This window comes from Cydia amplana, chromosome 23 (assembly GCF_948474715.1).
Source record: "Cydia amplana chromosome 23, ilCydAmpl1.1, whole genome shotgun sequence".
Taxonomy (NCBI): Eukaryota; Metazoa; Arthropoda; class Insecta; order Lepidoptera; family Tortricidae; genus Cydia; species Cydia amplana.
Window position 1 is genome coordinate 9,854,052 of NC_086091.1, and position 27,091 is coordinate 9,881,142.

Consider the following 27,091-nt stretch of genomic DNA (forward strand, 5'->3'; position numbering starts at 1 on the left):
TTGCCAAAAAATATAAATAGCAATCTTTAGGCCTATCTCTGGTAACCCATCGATTCAAACCATTAAGGGCATTAAGCAACTCTCATTCGATACAAAACAAAACAAGAACAATTTTTGTTTGAATAAGAATAACGTCACTTTTGAGACTGACATATCTAATCCATATCGTATCTAGACGACGTATCTTAAAATTCGAATCGTGCCGATTGCCCCCGTAAACTTCCGATTTTCCGCGAAACCTGTTTTACTAAACTACCCAAAAACTTTGAAACAAGGACTTTTAGTAAATACAATACTGAAAAAGCTAGGCAAAACACAAACCTTTTTAGAATAAGAACAGCATTTTATAATAAGAGTGATACGGCGGTAAAGACCTTTTGGATAGAGGTAGGAATGGGAAAAATCGGATTCTTGAAAAAGTTGTGTTAACCGGGAAATACCTGGAGTTGGGGGTATTTACGCGTGAAACGGGAACTGGGGGTGAGGTTGGCAGCGATGTATGGTGCTGGAAGTGCGTTTGCAGACATATGTTCTTGATTTGATTTCCGTAAGGGTTCCGTACGTTAAGTCCGACTCACGCTTGACTGCACATTTCTAATAGTTTTCCTGTCATCTATAGGTAAAGAACTATTTTGTGTATTTTTTTCAAAATTTTAGACTCAGTAGTTTCAGAGATAAGAGGGGGGCAATTGTCATTTTTTGCCAATTTTCTTGAATAACTGCTAAACTATTTATCCTAAAATTATAAAAAATACATATATATTTGAGATACTTACAATGAGCTCTCTTACATTTGATATGTAACACGATATAGTTTGAAAATCTTTATTTTTTAATTTTGTCATTTACCTCCCAGAAATGGCCTCCATATTTAAAATTCGTTTGTTTACGTTACACGTGTATCTTTGGGTCACAAACTTAGATATGTGTGCCAAATTTCAACTTAATTGGTCCAGTAGTTTCGGAGAAAATAGGCTTTGACAGACAGACAGACAGACAGACAGAAACACGAGTGATCCTATAAGGGTTCCGTTTTTTCCTTTTGAGGTACGGAACCCTAAAAAGCGATTGATTTTTTTTTTATCTCAGGCTGAACCCAATACACATCATGCCTCTAAGCTAATCTAAATTATAAAATTTTGGATGTACATTGTACCTACCTACCTAAATGGAAATTATTCTTTTTTTCAACGAATCAATCTAAATTATTAATTTCTAAGAAATAATAATGGCAGCTTCAGCAGCGCTAAATCTGCGTGTAAAAGAGCGTTCCAATTTAAGAAAACTTTTGAATACCGCGAACTTACATGCCGCTTTAATTACTTCAGCGTTTAAAAGATTTATGTACATGTACGTACACCGGCGTTCCTTTAGCTTAGTCGTTAATTGAGTCGCGAACCAATGGGCGTTGGGGCAAAAAGGTTCTTGACCAAGTACTTACCTGCAAGAGGACCCAGTCTGGGCAGCGGTATTTCACACAATATCGTACCTATCATTCGTATCGAATAGGGCTGTTTTGACACATGTTGAATTTTTAACTAAATCTGGTTAAGTAGATAGAAAATGAGCAATTTATCACAATACATAAAAAAAAATTATCTAGGTGTAGTAACGAAATTAAGGTACAATGAAACCAAAGCAAAACTCCATTTCCTTAGACGGTGGACTAGAATGCTCAGTTGGGGACGTAACTTTACAGAGTCTTAACTAAACGGTGCATTAGAGAGCGGGTCGGGTTCCGTATGAAAATGCAAACAAAGACGGAGGAATTGGTACTTTTCAACTTACTCCACCTGTGAGGATGGGGTGACACTGAGAGATTCATAATATTGAAGAAGTTATCCCACCAAAAACATTTTCATGTAAAATGTTGCCAAGACGAAACCATAAGGCTCGCACTGACAAAATGTTATCAGATATCTTGTAGAGCCAAGCTTCTAACTCTACAGGCCCTACCTTCACAGACTCTACACCTTAGTCAAAATATGTGGCTTGGCCGTTTCGTCACATAGGCGTAAGGTGAAATATGTATTCATTATTCATTATTTTTTATTATAAAATAGGTCTTGTAATAATGAAACGGCCAAGCCACATATTTTGACTAAGGTGTAGAGTCTGTGAAGGTAGGGCCTGTAGAGTTAGAAGCTTGGCTCTACAAGATATCTGATAACTTTTTGTCAGTGCGAGCCTTATGGTTTCGTCTTGGCAACATTTTACATGAAAATGTTTTTGGTGGGATTTCACATCTTTTTGTAAGTTGCTTATGACAATCTTCTGTTTTAAAGGGTTGCGGGTGATTTACTATTAAAAATCCTGAAATACGTACTTGGGGGGCATCTTTTATATACAATCTGCTTTTTTACTGATTCCCCATACAAACTTCAACCCCCTTTTTCCCCTAACGCCTTTTTCCCCCCTTTTCACCCTTACGGGGTGATTTTGGGGTTGAAACTATTTTATATCCTTCCCCATAACAACAACTATCTACATACCAAATTTCAACTAAATCGGTTCCGCGGTTATCGATTTCCCATACAAATTCCACCCCCCTTTTCGCCCCCTTAGGGGCTAATAATTTCAAGTTTTTGAATTTTTTTGTTGTTTGTGGACTAATACTATCTCACATACCAAATTTCAGCTTCCTAGGACTTCAGGAAGTACCCTAGAGGTTTTGATGATCAACAGTGAGTAAATGAGTCAGTGACGAAATCGAGGTTTTTTGGACATTAATAAAATCCAAAGTATAAGAGCTATGCAATTTAATTTTTTTATGCTTACTAAGTCCACTATTGACATCATATCCCGAGAGTTTTGTTTATCTGGTATAATCCAAACCCAAGTTAAGAGGGTTCAAAAAAACGACGAAGCGCTTCGAGAAAAGGTAGGTAGTGCCCTTGCGCTTCGCTTTGCTCGTCTTGGCGGGGGCACTACCGTGCCCCCAGATACCCTCTTTTTAGAGTTCCATACCCAAAGGGTAAAAACGGGACCATTAAGACCCCACTGTCCGTCAGTCTGTCTGTCTGTATGTCTGTCACCAGGCTGTATCTCATGAGATTCATGAACCGTGATAGCTAGACAGTTGAAATTTTCACAGATGATGTATTTCTGTTGCCGCTGTATCTAACAACAAATACTAAGAAGTACAGAACCATCTGTGGGCGAGTCCGACTCGCACTTAGCCGGTTTTTTTTATAGGTATAGGAGGCAAACAAGCAGACGAATCGCAAGCATCTACCGTCGTCCGTTGACACCTGCAACACCAGTGGTTGCAAGTGCGTTGGTGGCGCCTAATATGGGTGTAACAATATAAAATTGACAACAAAATAAAGATAGGTCAGAAAGGAGACCAAGTCAATTATGTTGTCAAAGTGGCTTAAATTGCATTTAATGAGTTTGCACTTTTTGCAGTGATAAAATTAAAGTGGTGTAAAAAGAAGACAGAGTGTTTTTTTTATTTAAAATCATACGCGATACAATCAATATAAATTGTTTTATTTCATTAGAACACAATTCATAATAAACTAAAAACTAAAACTGATACTAAATAAAACTAAAATACTTACATTTTAAAAGAATGTTTAAAAGTTCAAAAACAGTTTTGCAAATTATTTATATTTAACGAAATATACTTAATGAAGGGGGCCGCTACGTACTGTATCTTGTATTAAAGCACCTTTTGAATACATCAAACTAGTTTTTATGTTGCTGGATTCGTCAATCTTTAAACTTAAAACAAAAACGGCCGTTTTAACTTTGGACGCATAGATTGACGAATCCAGCAACATAGAAACTAGTTTGATGTATTCAAAAGGTACTTTAATACAAGATACAGTACGAAGCGGCCCCTTTATTAAGTATATTTCGTTAAATATAAATAATCACGGTTATTTAGCAGTGGCGCTAGTGTGCACGTTGATGGGCTCTTAATATTATTCCGCTGACCCAGTGTATCACTATCCTTTTCAGAATAAGGATGAGAAGCAAACTCCTGAATTGAAACTCTTCATATTTGCGTTTACAACAATTTGCTCACTTCTGTGTTCCGTTTAAATTTAAAACGCAAAGTTTAACCTTTAGGTGAAGTTACTTGCTTTTTTTTTAAGCTTGGAGCTGTAGCAAACTTTAAGTAGGTACATAATATGTAAGTGTAACAACCACGGCAGACTACCCACATCTTAAGTAATAATTTCTGATTGTTTTCATTTTAATAAATTTTGCGGGTACAGTAACATTGCCAGTATCAGGTATAAAACGGGGCCCTCCTACCCGGAGTAGTCAGTCGTCACCGTCGATTGAAACTGTAAACACCTAAAGTGACGTCCGTGACGTAAAGACGTCCGACTTTCAATCCGGAGGTCGCGGGTTCAAATCCTGGCTCGTACCAATGAGTTTTTCGGAACTTATGTACGAAATATCATTTGATATTTACCACTAGCTTTTCGGTGAAGGAAAACATGAGAGGAGGCCTGTGCCCAGCAGTGGGACGTATATAGGCTGAATTATTTTTAATTGAAGTTGGAATAAAGTCAAGTGCTAAATTATGCAGTTGTTTCTGTGTTTATCTTTGTGGAGGTTTCATAATTAACATTATATTTTGCAATGAATATTTTTATGCGCTACTTTTTTCCATTTTACTGTTTACATCAACATGATTCAAAACTTTCGAGTCAAAGTTTACACATTTAGTTCAAAAAAAATAATAATCATATATTTACAAACAAGATATATACAGTGGTATTAAAGAAATTAAAACTAGCTTAAATCTAAAATAGGCCCTTGAGGGCCTTGAGGCATTGTACAAAGGATGCTGGCGACATTTCCTCGCTGTATCGCAATGCTGATACGTTGTGCGAGGTAGCCGCCAGCTGTTCGGTCACCAGTTACGTCAACCAGACGCTTCGTGATTTCTACGAACAGTTTTGCAACATTTTTTTTTAATTAACACAACTCGACGATCTTTTGTGTATTAATGAGATCAAACAAATCATATTTTTAGATTTTTATGATTATTTTGGTGTGAGAATACAGAAAGAAATCCGTGAAATAGCTGTCATATGTTAAAAAAAGTCTTACATTTAGTTAATTCGCTAATATACTACTCAATTACTCAATCTAGATCCCCAAGTAAACATTCTAGAATATTCTAGAAGCTGGCGCGACAAGCAAACTGAAACCAATCATAAAGTAGGTACAATAATGCCTCAATAGAATGAACGGACTTATTTTAACAAACTGCTTTGTTATCTGCTTGGCGGCGGTTAAAGTGACAAGAGATAGCAATAATAGTTATTTACATTACAGTACATATGGTGCTGCTTTACTGCACTAGTGCGATAACCAGCACATTACGTAACTATGTCGAAAATTTAAACGGCCATATGTACTGTAAAACGTTGTACGATACAAGTGCGAATAGGTAATTCGCAACTCGTGTCGATTTAAAACACTCCCTTCGGTCGTGATTTAATTTATCACCACTCGTTGCGAATTTCCTATTTTTCGCACTTGTATCGTAACGTACTATTACGATACAAGTGCGAAATAGCAACGAGTGACGAATTGTAATAGATCCCAGGATCCTACGAAAGATTTTTCTTTCAATTGTTGAAAACGTACCTAAAATATAAAATGTTGTGCCTTGCACCACTCGCTCTAGAACTTTCTCGTTCCACACTACAGCTATTGTAGCCATTCGATCCTGTTTCCACATCTGAATGAAAAACTTTTCTCCATTCAGATGTCTTTGCTACATAATTATATTTAAACCTTTGAGGATAACTGGATAACTGTGGGGGTGTGTTAGAAGAGTTTTATAATGAGCTAATGCTTTCCAGATTTGCAATTGAAAGAAAGAAAGAAGAAAGAAAGAAAATATATTTATTTACGTCAAACCAAACCAGTTAATTACATAAAATACATAGCTGAGACAGACGTTAAAAAGGAGACTCAGCGTAATGCTATGGTAGCCGCAGCGCTGATTTTCAGTGGGGACCTAACTTATAATTAACTTAAGGCTAAGGAAAAAAGACAAAAATTTACACATAGAGAAAAAAAAATAGATTAAACAGTAATTAAAAAAAGACAATTGCAATGATATGCGCAGTTCAAAATCTATAGAGAAATAGACATCAGGCAAACGTGAACGCTTGTCACGCTATCGAATGAAATTTACACTAGATTGATGATAGCATTTTTAACCGACTTCCAAATCTCAAAGAAGGAGGTTATCAATTCGGTTGTATGTTTTTTTTTATTTTTTTTATTTTTATTTTTTTTTATGTTTGTTACTCCATATCTCCGTCATTACTGGACCGATTTTGAAAATTCTTTTTTTGATTGTATGTATATGCATACAGATTGGTCCCGTTTTGGTCAAAACCCAGTTCTGATGATGGGATCCATGAGGAATCGAGGGAACTCTTCAAATCTTAAAGGCATACATATAGTGATTTTTGTGTTTTTATCAACAAATCAAGCATATACATTCAGAAACGTGACATTTGATGAAGTGGAACTGCTGATGATGATCAGAACAGAACTCTTCAACGACGCATAGTTCACGTTTGGCGATTTGTCCTCTTCGTTATGTTTGTTAAGCAAGTTAAGTTTTTAAGCCACATTTTTGTCAAGCTCGAGTTCTGATGATGGGATCCATGAGGAATCGAGGGAACTCCTCAAATCTTAAAGGCGTGCGTATAGAGATTTTTGTATTTTCATCAGAAAATCAAGCATTTTTATTAAAAACTGTCGCATTTGATGAAATGGAACTGCTGATGATGATCAGAACAGAACTCTTCAACCACCCATAGTTCACGTTTGGCGATTTGTCCTCTTCGTTATGTTTGTTAAGCAAGTTTAGTTTTTAAGCCACATTTCTGTCAAGCTCGAGTTCTGATGATGAGATCCATAAGGAATCGAGGGAACTCCTCAAATCTTAAAGGCATACATATAGTGATTGTTGTGTTTTAATCAACAAATTAAGCATATACATTTAAAAAGTAACATTTGAGGAAGTGTAACTGCTGATGATGACCAGAACGAAACTCTTTAACGACGCATAGCTCGCGTTTGGCGATTTTTCCTTTTCGTTATGTTTGTTAAGCAAGTTAGGTTTTTAAGCCATATTTATGTCAAGCTCAAGTTCTGAACATGGGATCCATGAGAAATCGAGGGAACTCCTCAAATCTTAAAGGCACACGTATAGAATTTTCTGTATTTTCATCATAAAATAATGCATTAACATTAAAAACTGTCGCATTTGATGAACTGGAACTGCTGATGATGATCAGAACAGAACTCTTCAACGACGCATAGTACATGTTTGGTGATTTCGAATTTCGACTTTGACTTGGACTGGGACCCGGACTCGGATCCAGATCCGGCCTCGTACCCGGATCCGGTTCGGACCCGGACCCGGACCTGGACTCGGACTCGCACCTGGACTAGACCCGGACTCGGACCCGGACTCGGACACAGACCTTGACCCGGAAAACCACTATGATACCTAAACTAAACAAACTACTATGATTACCTACCATAAAATGTAGGTATAAAGTATGATGAGGCCAAACCCCTCCCGCTCAAACCCCCGTACACCGCACCGCATGCGCCGTTAAGTGGGTTAGGTTAGGTTTGAACTGCTATCCTCACAGAACCGAACAAAAGTGGGTTAGGTTAGGTTAGAACTGCGAGCCTTACAGAAACGAAATGCTACTAGAAAAGTGGGTGGTTTTACCTCCTTTTCTACATAGCGCACCATCTACAATAATCTTTCACCGGGCCGCATAGAAGTCGGTTTTTTTTTCTTAAAAATTATTATTATATTTATACGTTCAATGGTACTAGCGGTCTTTTATAAGAAACTTTATTATTTACTTACTAATGAAATAAATATGCCGACGAATATAGAACCTCCATCTTTTTGAAGTCAGTTAATGAGATAACATCCTAAGCAAAATATACAACCCAAGTACGCATACATCGGCAGTGTTCGTTTTGTAATCTCTAATTCGCATTTCAGTCATATTTATGACTCCCAAATCACCCATCGAGTGGCAGATTAGATATTTATGTACCCCAGGGCTTCGGGCGATGGGCCTGAACAGATGGATCAAACAGTTGTTTATTTCGATCCGACCGAGTGCGACCCGCCCCGGCTTCGCACGGGTTATCAAATTGTACATAAACCTTCCTCTTAATTCACTCTATCTATTAAAAAATAGCATCAAAATCTGTTGCGTAGTTTTAAAGATCATACATACTTAGGGACAGACAGCGGGAAGCGACTTTGTTTTATACTCTGTAGTGATGTAGGTACCTAGTGTAAGTACGAGTAAGTATGTCTTGTATTTTAGGAAGAGGCGAATGGTATGATGAATAGAACGAACACACTGGTAAAAATATAGAAGTTATTTTTATACCTGTCCATATTTTTATTTAACGGTCATCGTTTATCGTTCAATACTACAAAAAACCGGATAAGTGCGAGTCGGACTCGCGCACGGAGGGCTCCGCACTATCAACAAAAAATAGAGCAAAACAAGCAAAAAAAACAAGCGAAAAAAACGGTCACCCATCCAAGTACTGACCCCGCCCGACGTTGCTTAACTTCGGTCAAAAATCACGTTTGTTGTATGGGAGCCCCACTTAAATCTTTATTTTATTCTGTTTTTAGTATTTGTTGTTATAGCGGCAACAGAAATACATCATCTGTGAAAATTTCAACTGTCTAGCTATCACGGTTCGTGAGATACAGCCTGGTGACAGACGGACGGACGGACGGACAGCGGAGTCTTAGTAATAGGGTCCCGTTTTTACCCTTTGGGTACGGAACCCTAAAAACCGGATAAGTGCGAGTCGGACTCGCCCACCGAGGGTTCTGTACTTTTTAGTATTTGTTGTTATAGCGCCAACAGAAATACATCATATGTGTAAATTTCACCGTGATAGCTAGCACGGTTCATGAGATACAGCCTGGTGACAGACAGACAGACGAACGGACAGACAGACGGACAGATGGACAGAGGAGTCTTAGTAATCGAGTCCCGTTTTTATCCTTTGGGTACGGAACCCTAAAAATAACGAATTATATTTAAGGTTGTGCATAGTTATAACTCCTCTTGTAAGCAGGCAAACATAACCGATTTAATTTCTTCAAACATGTAAGTATTTTTCATTCACAAAACATCGATCAATAAACAATAAAATATTTTATGGCTGATGAACCGTTACGTCTGAGTAACTTAATGTTTATTGATTTAGGACGTCACTTTATATAATAAAATGACTTTGAAACATATATGTGCAGGTCTTTGTGTATTTGTTATTATATTTTCGGTATGTACCTATTTATTAGTGAAAGATAATGTTCATGCTAACAGAAATACAACAACAGACAACTATCATAATAAATTAAAAATCTGGTTAATTTATCATATAAATAATCAATTCATTTTTAAATCAGGTCTTCCCCAATGATTGTTTTTTTGGCTATGTAGCATAATTTCGGTAATTAAAAATCCTAAGTACGAAATTTCTAAAGACAGAACATCGAAAATCTAATTGTCTATGCACAAAATTCCTAAAGATACTTGATTAAAAAAAAATAGGTTATTTAAAAAGGTTAAAATTTTAAGGTAGTCAATAGGTCAAGAGCAGATATGGAAGACATTTCACCAGACATTGCTCAAATCCAAGAAAATGTATCAGCCGTCAAAACTTTGATACGAAATGTAATTAAGAACTATAAAGAGTTGGATAAAATCGCTATATCCGAATCTGTGGAATCTGATTCTGAGAACAAACAAGTAGACATGGACAAGGGAAGTAAAGGAAGAATATTTAAAGCCACAACTGATTATCAGAAAAACGGCAAGCCACCTTTATTTATTTCTGATGAAATCAAAAGGGAATTTCACGAGAAAAAAAGTATCGATATATCGAAAGAAAATCGTAACATCCGTAATTTAGAAACATATTCCAAAGAACATGCAACAGACACTCGAATAAAATTAAGAAATGTTAAAGATGACAGCGAATCTCATGAAGACGAAAATTCATCAGAAGACAAAGATTATCGTGGCAAAGGAAATTCTAATGAAGAACCATATACTAAGAAAAAAGTTTTATTGGTTCACGTAGGAAAAGGAATACCTAATCAGCATAAAAATCATGCATCAACTACAAGGCAAAAATATATGTATTCAAATGAACCTAAGGTAATTTGATTTAAACCTAAATTTAAAAGTTAATTCAAGCCGGATTTGATGGCACTCCGAGCTCCACGGGCCCAGGATTCTGATAAATCAAGGTTTATTTTTAAGGTACTTTCAGGTACATTCTGATTAGTTATGATTTAATTAAAAAATATTAGTACATTATATGTATCACAAATCCTTTAGCAAGCTTACGATATGTCTGTTTACAGAGAGAGATTACAAAAAAAGTAACAAAAAAGATTATAAAATCAGATGAAATGATCCAAGATTCTCATTCAGAAGAGGACAAGGTGATGGAAAGTGATGTTAAGAAAGCTAGCAATTTACGACAGGCCTATGCCGATGCATGCCACCAAGTGATAATTCGGAAGTGTTTAAGGGTATTACTGTAATACTTTGTTTTAGTTTTAGATTTTGACGTCTTAAAGCAATCAAAGAGCGTTCAAAACAGAGCCATTCCATTTACATTTACACCCATAAAATTGTAACTTGTTCTTTTATAAAATGGTTGTTACATTCCACTTGCATTAAATAAGGATCGACTGGTTTTGTTTTATACGTGAATAGGTACCTAGCAGCAAAACGCTCTTGTTAAATTCAATTCTCTGACCTTGAAACCCTATCGATCACCAGAATCATGGACAAATACTTGAAAACCATGAAATTTTCGAATAGTTTTTGTTTTTGTCAATTTTCTTTATTAAATACTTATATATGTTACAGCAAAAAACACTAAGGAAAGTTTTAAGCGGACTATATGATAGAATTCATCTTGTTCACGGATTAAAATTAAATAATTTCAGGCATTACGGGCTGTGTTAAAGGACGTATGTTCAAAAAGCAGAAAGTGCAGTTCAAAGTATAAAGACGACTTCAGAGAAAACGGCCACGAGGGTTGCAACGAGCAATTTGACAATCAGAAAAGTGCTTGCAGAATGGGTCTGGATTTGGATGACCCTACAGGTGTTTATATTTTTTAATTTTCATCATCGTCATCATATCAGCCTATTATCGCCTCTGTTGAGCATAGGCCTCTCTTCGAGTACTCCTTTTGTTCTAAGCTAATATCACCCAGAAATTACCCGCAATCTTAAGATCCACCAACCATTACTCTGCCTGGTTAAATGTTCCATCCTATCATTATTATTTTTTTAGTCTTTATTTAGGAAAAAGCGGCCAAGTGCGAGTCGGACTCGCCCAAGAAGGGTTCCGTATTTAGGCGATTTATGACGTATAAAAAAAAACTACTTACTAGATCTCGTTCAAACCAATTTTCGGTGGAAGTTTACATGGTAATGTACATCATATATTTTTTTTAGTTTTATCATTCTCTTATTTTAGAAGTTACAGGGGGGGGGACACACATTTTACCACTTTGGAAGTGTCTCTCGCGCAAACTATTCAGTTTAGAAAAAAATGATATTAGAAACCTCAATATCATTTTTGAAGACCTATCCATAGATACCCCACACGTATGGGTTTGATGAAAAAAAAAATTTTGAGTTTCAGTTCGAAGTATGGGGAACCCCAAAAATGTATTGTTTTTTTTCTATTTTTGTGTGAAAATCTTAATGCGGTTCACAGAATACATCTACTTACCAAGTTTCAACAGTATAGTTCTTATAGTTTCGGAGAAAAGTGGCTGTGACATACGGACGGACAGACAGACGGACAGACGGACAGACAGACAGACAGACATGACGAATCTATAAGGGTTCCGTTTTTTGCCATTTGGCTACGGAACCCTAAAAAGGCCTTCGTCGCTGAGCGATGATGCCAGCCTCATATCATAATAGTTACCCTATCATTTGGCAATACGTCTTTTCTTCTTGTCTTTGCTTTTAGCTTTGTTCAGTATGAGAGTTCTCCAAATTCTCTTTGACTAATTTGGAAAAAAATCTTGAAAATTCTTTTTTTTTCTAGACTCTGGAAAGCAAGAGAGAGCAATACATTTGGACTCTAAAAAGCAAGAGAGACAAGCGACAGTTGTAAAAGAGGTAGGTAATCAATAGAACTAACAATATTATTAAGAAAGTGCATCATCTTTCTACCAAATTGAAAAACAAAAGACGTTTCAACTACCTACCTATCTGCTTTTCAATTCTCAATCTACGAGTTTGAAATCTTATAATACAGTGAAACCTACATAATTGGGATAGATAGGGAACTTCTATAATTGCAACCAGAGATCCGGCACCTGGCCCCTTGGAATCAAAAGCCCTCTATAATTGAAATTATGGAACATTTTTTAATAAGCTGTTTGATTAAAAAAAAATAAACTAGCAAATAGCAATTAATTAAATACTAATGAATTACTGAAGTACTTATTAACTAATTTATTTACTAATTAAATAGATTAACTGGAAGAGATCCGCCAAAGGGGTAAGTGCACCTTTTTACAACTTTTCCTAATTTAACCCATCCTAACCCGCCTACGCAACAGGAGATCCCTGGGAAGGGAAATTATTGGTGTTCTTAAATACCAAAAATATTTGTTCCTGAACTATGGATCTTTTCTATATATTTTAGCACCGTATTTATCTCTTCCTATTTATAATTATATCGTCGTCTAGTATCCATAACATAAGTCTTGACTCACGCTAGACCGGGCCGTGTCCGGGCCGTGGCGTCCGACATGTCATTTGCTATGACTGACTATCACGTGGTGCTTTCCATAGAAAAAGAAGCGCCGGAATCTCACCATGAAGCCGGAAGGTTGGCCATGTTTTAAGCAAATACATTTCTGATTTGCGGCCCGGCCCCGGCCTGGTCTAGCGTGAGTCGTCCTTTATTGAGCTTACTGTGGGGCTAGGTCGATTTATGTCATTTAAACGGCGGCGCGCGAACTCGTATACGATTTTAGTTACATTGCGGACCATTGCGGTGACATCGATTCAGCCGACCGATCAAATGACGCAATGTAATGAAACTCGCATGCGAGTTCTCGCACCGTCTAAGGGCTGATTTAGACGTCGCACGAACTCGCATGCGATTTTAGTTACATTGCGGACTGTTGGTTACGTCCAATTCAACCGACCGATCAAAACCGGCAATGTAATGAAACTCGCATGCGAGTTCGCGCGCTGTCTAAATGAGCCTATGAGCCCTAAGATTGTCCGATAATATATATTGTTCTCAGAAAACGACACTTGAACTGCCCGAACACGCCGAGAACCGCGAAGTGAACATCCTCAGAGACAGATTCGAAAAATTATGCAAAAAGACATCTTTCACAAAATGCAGGGCGGCCTGCAAGCACGCTTCAAACAAAACTTGTAAGCAACACGAATGCGTCACTGCTAAAGTAAAGGCTTTGAAGAAATCTTGTAAAAGGAGGTGTCAGGAGACATATGCGTACAAAGGAGGTTCGGATGAGAGTGAAGATGAAGATGAGGATGGATCTGAATAGGCTATTAAATAGAGTTTTATATGATTTTTAATACTTTATTATATTAAACCCTACAACCTAGTTGAACAAACACATGTTTTAAATTGGCTGAACAAGATGCGACATGCAGGCTGCCAGGAGTCAGAGGAGACTGCAATGCACATGTTATTCGTTTAAAGATACAAGCAAATTTCGTTCTTATGGTACCTAAGCGACAAAGGCACTTTTCACTAGACTTCGACACATTTTGACAGAGGTGAATATTTTTACTCAGTCCCCCATTGACAACGAACGCTGTAAAGGGTTCGAAACGACGGGATGTATTTTAATGAAATTAGATGCGTTATGATAACTATCAAAACAATACTATTTATATTAAGTCTTATTATAGTATAAGACTTGTTTAACACTGATTTAAACTTTCACGATTTTTACACATTATTAAATTGTACAACGGGACTTAATCGCGTATCTAAGTTTTAAGATTTAGCTCCGACGTTTCGAGGACGGCGCGGCGTTGTCCCCGTGGTCTCGGAGAAGACTGGCTTAAGTTGACATCAGCATCTTCTAACCGCGCGAGTTTTACACAACGCCGCGGCGGGGACAACGCCGTCCTCGAAACGTGGGAGGTAAATCTTAAAACTTAGATACGCGATTAAGTCCCGTTGTACAATTTAATAAGACTTGTTTAGTCCTATATCAGCCTTTTATCGCTGTCATCGCTGATAGGTCTCTCTTCGAGTAGTACGCCACTTGTCGCGGTCCTTGAGATGAGTGTGTCCTATAGTTGAGTTGAGTCCTATAGTTTTACATTGATATTGTCTTTGTTGCTTCTACAAAACATCCACATGAAAAAATTTCTACGGATGTCAAAATAAATCGGATGTTTCACGATACGGATGCCAATGTATACATGTATACTAAACAGACAAGTAAATAGTACATCCCTAGTGAATGTGTACACAAAGCATGACCAACGCTTTGTGCCCGGCTCTGTGCTTTGGGTAATTTGTATGTACACGTTAGTTTGTGCCTAGTTTTAACAATATGGGGGTGTATTCTAAGCTGAGATTCTAAGTATTCTAACGCCGATGCAATTTAATTGAAGTTGATATTGTTCTACAATTGTGATACTGTTAGCTGCAATGAGGTTGGTTTTTATAGATGGCGCCAGCATAGGATTCCCCTGCATCTAGTTTTGTTTTGTTAACTATGGAATGAACTGGCGCCTGCGCTATTTCCGGACCGATACGACCTTCAAACCTTCAAGAAACCTTGGTCGGACTCGAGACCCTCAGTTTTAGACGCAAGCTGCATCTTGCCGTTCACTACAGCCTTCTGATTAAGAGGGAAAATATGTCTATTTTAACCCTGTGGCGTTGGAAGGTATCCGTCTCTTTGTGCCCGAGCAATACGGACGAGCGGGACGCCGCCGCCGGCCGCTGTTCATGGGGCCTCGCACGCGCCGTGCCGGCAACGCGCCCGGCGCTCGTGCGCCAGCGCTGCTCAACCAACTCGTTTTAAGCCAGGATGCCGACGTGTTCGCCGATGACTGGCACACTTTGATTAATAAAATACGCTCATTATGTAATGAATTCATTTAAAATTTAAATATGCGATCGATGTACTGTTACATTATTGTATTGTCAAATACTGTTGTTACGAGGGGCGTTCAAAATATTCTCGGTATTGATATCTTACGACCTCTTCTAAAATTTCTTTCGTTACTGGCCGCTAAGGTTTATTCATTGACATTAAAAAAAAGTATAATTCGAACCGAGATAGTCTTTTGTTTTTCTGCAATTGCTCAACAAACATGAACATCATGTGCGAATTGACAATGTTAACTAAATTAGAACATCGATGCGTGATAAAATTCTTGACAAAACAGGGTAAAAATCAAAAAACCATAAAAGAGGAAATGGATTGTGTTTACCGTGAGTCTGCTCCTTCTTTATCTACCATTCAAAAGTGGTCAAGCGAGTTTAAACGCGGAAGGGAGAGTATTGAAGATGACCCTAGACCTGGCCGGCCTGTAGTAGCTACTTCACAAGAAAATATTGATAAAGTGGAAAAACTTATATTGGAAGATGGTCGAGTGAAGGGAAAATCTATAGCACAAGTAACCAGATTGGTTACTTTCTATTGGTACCGTACATGATATTATACATGACCATCTTAATATGTCAAAAGTAAGTGCAAGATGGGTTCCGCGAATGCTGACTCGGCTTCAAAAAGACATGCGTGTAGCTTGTTGTTCCGATTTTATTGACCTGTGCGGTGAAAATCCTGATGAGGTGCTGCAAAGAATAGTTACTGGAGATGAAACCTGGGTTCATCATTATGACCCAGAGAGTAAACAAGAGTCCATGCAGTGGCACATTAAGGGTTCAGCTCATCCCAAGAAGTTCAAGGTCATCCCTTCAGCTGGCAAGGTCATGGCCACGATATTTTGGGATTGTGAAGGAGTATTACTAATCGATTATAAAGAAAAAGGTGTAAATATCACAGGACAGTACTACGCTAACATTCTACGTCAATTAAAGGATGTAATTAAAGAAAAGAGGCGAGGAAAGTTAACCAAAGGTATTCTGCTTCTGCATGACAACGCCCCCGTCCATACTGCTCATATTGCCAAGGCAGCTATTGTTGAATGTGGGTTTAAAACTGTTACTCACCCACCGTATAGTCCGGACTTAGCCCCCAGCGACTTCTTTTTGCTCCCCAATCTTAAAAAGGATCTGCGTGGAAATAAATTTTCTGACGATGAAGCATTGAAGGCGGCAGTGGAGGAGCATTTTTACACGAAAGATAAAAAATATTTTTACGAGGGATTAAAAAAAATAATTGATCGATCTTTTAAGTGTATGAACATAGGGGGGGAGTATATTGAAAAATAAAAATATCAAACTTTTCGTACTTGTTTGTTTTCATTCTCATACCGAGAATATTTTGAACACCCCTCGTAGCATTATAGGCGCTTTGGTACTACTGTAAGCTTATAATTGTAATTGAATAAATAAAATAAATAAATAAAAATAAATAAGAAAAGAGCGTACTCCCATCTTAAAGGCCGGCAACGCACTAACAACCCTTCTGGTGTTGCGGGTATCCATGGGCGGCGGTAATCGCTTACCATCAGGTGATCCGTCTGCTCGTTTGCCTCCTATATCATAAAAAAAAATTTGTATGAGTTGTGTAAGAGACTACTTTGTTTTGTAATTACAACATGATGTTGCATCGCCTACAAGGTATCTACTTTGCCCGATGGTTGACTGGTCGAGAATGCCTTGTAGCATTAAGTCCGCCTTTTGTCCCCACTCTTGCCCAATGCGGATTGGGATCTTCACATACACCGATTTTTTTCCCAGATGTATGCAGGTTTCCTCACGATGTTTTCCTTCACCGAAAAGCTAGTGGTAAGTATCAAATGATATTCCGTACATAAGTTCCGAATAAGTCATTGGTACGAGGCAGGATTTGAACCCGCGCCGCGACCTCCGGATTGAAAGTCGGACGTCAGATCCACTCGGCCACCAAGCACCAACGTAGTTAGCAACAAAAACGATTTCCTAACATTATTTTAACAGAGAGGAAGTTGACAGTAATTTTAACACCTGACATTCTTTTAACGGTTTCCCTCCAAAGATGGCAGATTATATTAGGACCTCAAAATTGGACTTGGCTTGCTTGGAACAAGTGTTACTTAGGTAAATAAATTGACAACCTCCTTTTTTGGTATCGGCTAAGTTCAAGTACCTACCGCGGTTTAATGGTGCTAATAAGACTGCTATTGAACTTGCATCAGTATTTTTTTGGTGTCTTTGGTCAATTTAATTTTTTTTTAACAAGCAGAAACGTCCGCGTAGGATGCTATTAAGCTTAGAATAAATTTAAAGGTAGAAAAATTACTGTCTTGGGTTAGACTTGAACTCACGGCATCAGTATCGATACTCCAGCGCCCTGCCATGTGAGCCACAAAGACCTCATCATCCATAGTCAGCTTTAATACTTATCTTTAAGACATTAATAGGAACTCAAATGTGATTATACTGATTATTAATTGACCGAGCGTTAGTGAAAGTCTCCGTTTGTTTGGGAAAAACGGACATTTTGGCGTTTCCTGCAGTAATGTCTAAATCGAAGTTGCTGCCCGGAATTTGACATTTGCGGGAGCAATGCAGTCGGCAGTGATGACGCGCTGCAATACTGCAGCAGTAATTCTGGTGCAGCCTGAATCCAAACGTCACCTTAAAATAGTGGTTTTTAATTTAAGTCTTTAGATAATATAATTTACCTACCCCTAGTGTAAATTTCATTCGATAGCGTGACGTACGCGTTTGCGTAAGTGTCATTTTGTATGGGATTTTGAGTTTCCAAAAAGTCCCGCTTGGTGTGCTGTTCAAAATCCCATACAAAAATAAACATTACGTCCGTCACGCTATCTAATGAAATTTACACTAGGGCACACTAGGGGCTCTGTCTAGGTACCAAACTTCTGTCTCAGGTTAGCTTCAAGAGTTTATCTATAGTACAGTCACCTGTAATAATGTTACTCTTAGAAGGCCGCAAAAATATATTACACGCTCTTATGGCTCTACAAATAAGATCGTGTCAGATATTCGTGCGGCCTTCGTTGTGTAACATATTATATTACTTATTGCAGGTGACTGCGGGCCGATTTTTGAATTTCGATCGATCGATTTTGTCACTCGAAAATTCGTGGAAAACGGCGAAATGGTAATTTTTGAAATTCGTGCGATAGAAATTGGGAATCTAGTGGTATTGATCTCGTTTTCAATTCTATTAGTAGAATTTTCATGCCTATTAGTGGAGATATTACTGAACGAAATACATGAAATCGAGCGGTCGAATTTCAAAAATCGGTCCCCTGTACGAGTTTAATGTCTAGGCACCAAACTTTAGTCTCAGATTTTCCTAAAACCGCTGGATCGCATTAACCATATCGCAGCCAGATAAATAAGAGCAAACAATAAACCCGTTTGTACGTCACAGTAAATTTTGTGGAAGCGGCTAACATGGGATAGCTTTCTCCTTAGGAGTTGGGGTAGGGAATATACGGGCTAATATTGTACCGTACTAGTCGAATGCCCTCTTTAGGGTGCAGTCACTTCAGGGGGCCTAGCCGAGGTGACAATCGTGCATCGACAAACGCAAAATTTATTTCAAATGGTGCGTTTCAGACTATGGTCGTGATTTTTTGGGTTCCGTACCTCAATGAAAAAACGGAACCCTTATAGGATCACTCGTGCGTCCGACCATCTCACCCCCCTTTATCTCCGGTTTCGGAGACAGAGAAAATTTTAGACCCAGTAGTTTTACTGGGTCTAAAATTTTGAAAAAAAATACATGTTTGTGTTCTTTACCTATAGATGACATGAAAATCTATGAAATGTGCAGTCAAGCGTGAGTCAGACTTAATTACTTAGTTTTTGATCGGTTTCCGTTTCTAAATACATTCCATTTACGTTCCACATTAAAAAATACATTATTAAGGTCATTTAAGGTATAGCATGTATAAGTTACTCTATGGTTTACTAAAGGCGCTAGTGCTGCACTCTGGCGGCAAAACATTGCAGTAATACTCCCTATTGTATACGTTTGTGTAACAAAACTTAATACTTACATAATCAACATGTTCGTCACAATTTCCGCCCGTACGTCGCCGCGTCTCCCGTGCCCGGATTAAATAATAGTAAAATCTTTGCCAACTCCAAATTCAAACAGCTCTTGCCAAGTGGCAAGCGTTACACGGTGACATAATTAATTTGAGAACCGACCCCCAAGCGGATCCAGGCTTTCCCCTTTGAATTTGTTCGAAATTATAAATGGAAAAATACGCGGTTAATATTATTTGAGTTGGAATACGTACCGGTATCATCCAAGCGGTGAAATGTTGGGATACGTACCGGTTTGATCATATTTGTAAGCTATATTAGCTAAGAACTAAGAACTGTTACCAATAACACAAGTATATGAAGTTCAATAAGGCAATATAATAAATATGAGAACCCCCAACTGGATCCAAGGCTTTCCCCTTTGAATTTTTTCGAAATTATATACGGAAAAATACGCGGTTAATATTATTTGAGTTGGAACTTGGAATACGTACCGGTATCATCATATACCGGTTTTTATATAAAAACTGTTACCAAAAAAAAAGCGTATAACGCGTACTAAGAAAACCAATTCAAACTTAAATTTTGTTATCAAAATGATGTATTTTTGTTGTCATTTGCCCGTGCATCTTGCTCGCGTCAATACAGGTGCGAACGATAACTAATTGACATCATTTAGATAGCAGTTGGATGTCAAAAGTACGTTTGAATTGGCTTCAGGGTAACATAATTAATATGAGAATCCACCCCCAAATGGGTCTAAAGTTTTCCCCTTAATTTTTTTTCGGTATTATAAACGGGAAAATACGCGTATATTTTCTACTTGTGCGGTGCATTGCTGGGATATTTACCGATATGACTTTTTACAAGCTTTTATATAAAAACTAAGCTGTGCGATGTTGAGATACGTACTAGCATGATTATATTTGTAAGCTATTATATAAAAAAATCCTAACATAAAACAAGTGTATATAATAATGTAACATAGTTACGAACCGAGTGGTGCAATGGTGGGATATATACCGGTATGACTTTTTATAAGCTCTTAAACTCCAGATTCCCATGCACGTTGCCTTCAAACTACTGGTACAAATACGTACCAAAACATCACCAATACCGGTACATTTTACATCCCTACCATGTTAATTAAAAACGTAATGCGTCAGAAACACCCTAAGGTACCGGTGCAATTGCAAAATACGAATTCGCGAATGAGGGTTTTCCTTATTCATTTTCTTTTTTCCTGTTTTTCCTGTTTTTCGCGGCTCGTGACATGATTATCTGGCGCGAATACGAAATTTTTGGGTTAATTAAAGTATGGCTGTAAAATATTTATCCGGATGAGAGTCATAATCAGGGGGCCTTGCCAATATGACAATCGTAGACTTGGTAGTTTCGGAGATAAAGGAGGGATGGTCGGACAGACAGACAGACGCTCATACGGGTTCCGTTTTTTCCTTTTGAGGTACGGAACTCTAAAAATGTAGGTATGGTCCGACAAGAAATTGTAGAGAATTATTGAGGGCGCCACTAGCAAGGGTCACATTTATGACGTAAAATGCTTTAAGCATGGCAACAATTTAATATGGAAATTTTATAGTTCCTTTTTATTTAATTTCTACTTATTTTACGTCGCACTTGCACTATAATGTAGGTACTCAGTAAATAATGCGGTACCAAAAAAGAACACAGCCTGCTTGTTGGTAAGCGGGATGGGAAAAATTAAGTTTTAAATTTACCTCCGACGTTTCGAGGACGGCGTTGTGCCCGTGGTCTCGGATAAGACTGGCTAAAGTTGACATCATCTTCTAGGCACGCGAGTTTTTCGAACTACCCGCACTTGGTCTTGGTCTTGGAAATAGCAATAAAAATAGAAATAAAATAGGTGTTGCACCAGTTGCATTGGAAATGCGAAGTGTTATCAAACAAATGTGTATTCCCGTATGGTTTCGTGTTTGTAAATGTCTGGAATGGCCACACTCGAGTGGCTGAGAGTTTTGCAGGGTGACCACGTCGTAGTGTTCCTTGGGGATAAGATTTAGAATAAAATATTACCGTAAAACCACTGGGCTTCAAAGAAGGCCCATAGTTTTTGTAATTTTTTTCGTTTAATACGATCTTGCAATTATTTTATAGTACTAGCGAACATGGACGCAAAATTTGAACCCATTTACACTTAGAACAGTATGACATTTTGAAACAAGGCAAGCTTAAACGACCGGGTCTTATTTGACGCGTACCTGCGCCTTATAGTCAAAAATCCCACAACTATGGTCCAAAACTAATTCGTTTATCATCGTTTAGGTGTGATTATTATTTAGATGACGCAGTTCGGAGGCCAAATATTTTTCTAAATTGTAGTAAAACCGATATTCATAAGTAATTGAACTTGTGAACGATTGATAGACAGATTTTAGACGGTGGCAATGTGTGACGTCACTGATTATCCGGTTACGTTGGCTAAATATTATTGTTACGTAGCATAAAACAGTCAGTGCCTAAACAAAAAACATTCAAAAGTAGTGGCACTGTCCATAGATGTAAGTAAAAATTGGCACTGTCTGACTGTTCTACATACATATATAGACATATCTCTCTTTGTTAAGCTAAGAGAATAAGTGTTTTGGTATAGCTGTAAACTTATACTTGTGTTTGTTTAAAATAAAGAATGGTAGGTCTGATGCGTTACTTTCTGTACTACATGATGTTTTAAGTTGGTACTTATCTGCGAGAAAACTGTGAGCAAGGGAAAAGAAAAAGGGAATCTTATCTCTGCTAACAGTATGGTCACCCTAGCACAAAGCAAACTTACGAGGAAGATGGAAAAATAACGCACTTTATGAAGTTGCTCCGTTCTGAGCTCTGGCGTAAGTATTGCAGTTTACCTACTTCATTATTTTAAAAACTGATTATAAACGGATACATGTTATATAGTAAAGAAATAGTGACCAAACCCTCTGGTGGGCGAGGCCGGAATCGAACCGGCTTCTTCACCTCTAGACCGGCAGCCACGACGGTACCCAGCCCAAATTCTCCATGTAGATGTAGATTAGTTTTAAGTCAGGTACCCGCTGAAAATCAGCGTCATGGCTTGCCGTGGCATTATGCTGAGTGCCTCCTGTTTAGCATCTGTGTTACTTGTCTTGTGTGTTACTTTGTACCTGATGCTAAATAAATGTATTTCTTCTTCTTCTTCTTAAGTAAGATAAGTATATCATCACTATCACTAAGTATAAAAGAAAAGTCGCTTCCCGCTGTCTGTCCCTATGTATGCTTAGATCTTTAAAACTACGCAACGGATTTTAATGTGTTTTTTTTTAATAGATAGAGTGATTCAAGAGGAAGGTTTATGTATAGTTTGTTAACCCGTGCGAAGCCGGGGCGGGTCACTAGTATTTAATAATATAATTTGAATTTCATCACACCAGCTGGTAAATGCTCTATTTACCTACTTTAAAAACGGATGAAAATGTTGCATTTTAACCACAAGAATGGCAAAGTAACTAAGCACATAAATGCAAATTTTGAGTTTTTAGCTATACCTATAGCTACTTTTAAATACAAATACAAATAGTGAAACTACCGTAAAATGGGGTGAGTAGGGTTCGCGGGGAGCGATGGGTTGTGAATGGGGAGAGAAGGGATGAAAGGGGGGTGAGATGGAATTTTAAGGCTACTGCTACAAAAATAATGTATTCCAATTTAAAATGGAGCTATAGTAATACTCATAATAAAAAAAAATCGATCCAACAATCTTCCAAAATCACCTTTGTATGAAAACCCAACTCACTCCAAATACGAGGGAATACGGGGTGAGGTGGGATTTCCTGTTTATCGTCAAAGTTATGAAATGGAACAACCCAAAATAAAATAAAAACTAAAATACAAACGTCCGGAACACTTATTATGTACATACCATTCAGTTTGCATATGTAAAAATAAAATGTTATCGAGGTTTGAATGTCAGTTTTGCATCTACTCACCCCATTTTACGGTACCTCTATAAATAGACACATATAAGAACAGAATGACAATATGGCCTCGATAAAGAAATGAATCAAAGTAATATAGGCCATAACTTACAAATATGCTTTCGCGGATTGTGTTCTACGTTATGTGATATTGGAAATATGGATATGTTTATGTTTTGCGGTTTTCTGAGATTTGTGGATGTTTTGCAATTTGAGCATGAATACCAATTTTGTAATGCGATGAAAAAAGTAAACGTCGAAACAGGTTTTTTAAGTTTCCTGTATTGCAACGCGACATGGCGAAATTTGAATCCGAACGGTATTAGGTACCTTTATAACTAGCTAGGTATATACTTAGGCTACTTATAGGTACAGTCACCTGCAATCATATGTTACTCTTCGTAGGCCGCAAAAATATGTGACACGCTTTTAATTTGGCTCTACAAATAAGATCGTGTCAGATATTTTTGCAGCCTTCATTGTGTACCAAACTAGCGATCCGCCCCGGCTTCGCACGGGTTAACAAATTATACATAAACCTTCCTCTCGAATCACTCTATCTATTAAAAAAACCGCATCAAAATCCGTTTCGTAGTTTTAAAGATCTAAGCATACCTACATAGGGACAGACAGCGGGAAGCGACTTTGTTTTATACTATGTAGTAATTATTGCAGGTGACTGTGGTACTACGTGACGTAGTGAAGTAATAAAATTATTATAAGGGTTACATTAAGCTATTGATATGAAAGAAAGGGATAGCAGTTGGCGCGTGTCGAAGACAGGAATGCGGAGCAAAATTAATGATCGAAAGATTGCTATATTTGCGCTTGCGCTTGACCGATGGAGGTAGATAGGTAATGCGCTAAGGAATTTCTATTTAAGTATATTGTTTTAGGGTTCCGTACCCAAAGGGTAAAAACGGGACCCTATTACTAAGACTCTGCTGTCCGTCTGTTCTGTCACCAGGCTGTATCTCATGAACCGTGATAGCTAGACAGTTGAAATTTCCACAGATACTAAAAAGTACGGAACCCTCGGTGGGCGAGTCCTGTCGATTAGCCTGTCAAGTTCTTTCTAGAAATTTACATAAGTTAATATGTAAAATTGATCTCATTTTGCCTCTCGTTTTCTCGTTCGATTCCGCTGTGTTAAAAAGTCGCCGTTATTGTATCATGTGTATAAATAAAGCCCTACACCTAATACAAAATAAAAACTACGTGAACATATTTTCAAGAGACAACCCTAAAATAACACACATATTATATACATACATGTCATGTAGTCTGCACATAGACAGTAAAACGGTTTCGTGCTAGGGGTGTGCAAAGCCGAATCTCGCTAAGCCGTGTAATTACGCACGTGCATTGTTCAACCCTAAACGCTTCATATTTTCGCTTGACAAGTGACAGGCGGTAAGGCTGTGGTTAAAGGTACACGGAGCGTTTACCTAAACGTTGAAATTAAACTTGGAACTATTCAAAATCAGGCGTTGAATTGTTAGAACCGATTTAAGGTAGGTTGGATGTTTTTAAGAGTGGAAATGCAAACTCGAAGATAATATAACTAAAATAATGTAGGTTGCAAAAAGTGGCCTTAGCCTCCAAAACGTGAGCACGTAGCTAGTTCCAATCTTGTGCCTTGTGCAACTTCCCGACAGTTATTGAGACAGGTCCTCCTCCAAAGATACAGGCCCCGTAGCCAACATGCCAATCACACGCTAATATGGAAGAGTGATAGAGAGACACAAACCTTGGCTAGGCCGCCAGCGCAAAAAAAAACATCTATTTCTGATCGGTATGACGATGATGATGTTGGTAATAGATGTCTCAAGAAAAGACACAATTGATGCAAGACGTTCGTGCTGCGGCGTTGACGCGGGACATGATGTTCCACTGTCAATTTCGTTTATAAAATTAGTGACGGATTGAACTTTCTAATCGCAATAGTAATGCGACAAAAACATCAACTAGGTACATCAACGCCTTATTATCTGTCCCGTCAAATGCTCCGCTTCGAGCATCCATTGCACTCTGCAATAACCTTAGCAGCTAGAATTATCGTAATGCATGTATGTATAAAAACTCTTTATTGTACAAAACACAAATTTATGGCACGTGATCCGGTTGGACCGGATCAATTCAGTGTTGCGAGCACGATGCTTGTTTTATATGTATAAAATAGTCTTAATTTAGTTTAATATAGTCGTTATGTTGTATCTTCCTTCTGTGTAACTTTTATTTTACTATTTGTTCACTGTACGTTATTTGATGTGTTCGCAAGAAAGCTGAATTGAACCTCCGCAGAGACTGGCAGCTTATAATTTTATCTATAAAAAAGTTAGCGTATCGTCTTTTGTTTCTTTTCCGTGTCAAATTTTATATATTCATTTACTGTAAGAAGTGGACTCTAGACTGGTATATAATGGCGTCCAAGCTCTGAACCAGCTTGGAAGGCAAAACAGAGTGCAACTGGTATGGATCCCAGGGCACGAGGGATTCATAGGCAATGAAAATGCAGATGAACTTGCCAGAACCGGATCTGAAAGTAACTTTATAGGTCCGGAACCATTCGTGGGGCTCTCACAGGGAACCATCACAACGGCTATTAAAGACCATGCCAAGACCAAACATCAGGAAGAATGGAACAGTCTGACGGGTCTAAAGCATGCAAAGCTCTTCATGCAAGGAGTAGACTCCGGCTGGAGCAAAAAGCTTTGGAAACTTAGCAAAAGACAACTCCAAATCATAACGGGGGTGTTCACTGGTCATTACGGGGTCAAGGGAATTCTGACCAAGATGGGACATTCTGACAACACCGATTGTCGTATGTGTGGCGAAGAGGAAGAGACAGTGAAACACTTAATGTGTGAATGTCACGCCCTAGCCAGACAAAGAATGAAGGACTTTGGAGCAGGATATCTGGAACCAAAGGACTTTAAAACGCTACCCATGAGCTCCATCATCCGACACATGGATATGGTGGGAAAAGCTCTTGAGTAGCTGACGGATCTTCTCCAGGGGGTAATTGCACAAAAGATCCCTATGGGTCGAAGTGTATCCGTAAGGGCCCCCGAAAATAATAAGATAAGATACTGTAAGAAAGATTAAACCGCTTATTTTATAAATTGGAGTTTTTTACTGCTATAAACCCGTTACACCCGTAAACAGATGTCTTTTTCTTTTTGTCTGTTACCCTCCGTGATTCTTCTCACTTGATGGTCTCATCGGAAGACCAGCGCTGGAAGCCACCAGCAACATGCTGAGATGAGGCCATTTCGTGGCACTTTAATCATATTTTGTGTTTTCTTTCATATTATGTATTGTCTGTGCTTACGAATAAATTATATTTTATTCTATTCTATTATTAGTTCCACCCGCTGAAGGTCAGGCGTAGCCTTAGCTAGAACTATCGTCTGCACCGGAATTCCGGCGCGTCAGCCGGGTCGCACGGCCTTTTCAGATCCAGCGTCGCGCACTGCTAGACTAGACTGTTTCCACTTTCCACATTATTTACTACCTTATACCTATGCTATGCAGTCAAAAAATCTATGTGATTAACCATTAACAGTCCACATTAAAAAAATAGGCACCTAACACAAAATAATAGTCGTATAAATTCTGCATGAAAAAAAAACGAAAATATGACCTATTAAAACCTATAGGATAAGTAATCAGTGAGTATTGTTTATTTTTGTAAAACATAATAACTCTTAAATTAAAAACTTATAAATAAAAAAAATTGACCTAAGTCGCAGTCGCTCGGTAGGGTGCCCACTTGTCCAGTTAAAATAATCAGTTAAAAATTAAAATACGATTTTAAAAATAATTTCAGAATACTATAGGTACTTACCTAAATAAAAATAATCATTAAGTACG

General features: G+C 38.0%; 1 long non-coding RNA gene across 1 annotated transcript in view; it reads left to right on the plus strand.

The window, feature by feature from the left end:
* Positions 1-27,091, plus strand: part of LOC134658884 (uncharacterized) — a 185,953-nt gene that overhangs the window by 82,308 nt on the left and 76,554 nt on the right. The gene's annotated exons all lie outside the window — the stretch shown is intronic.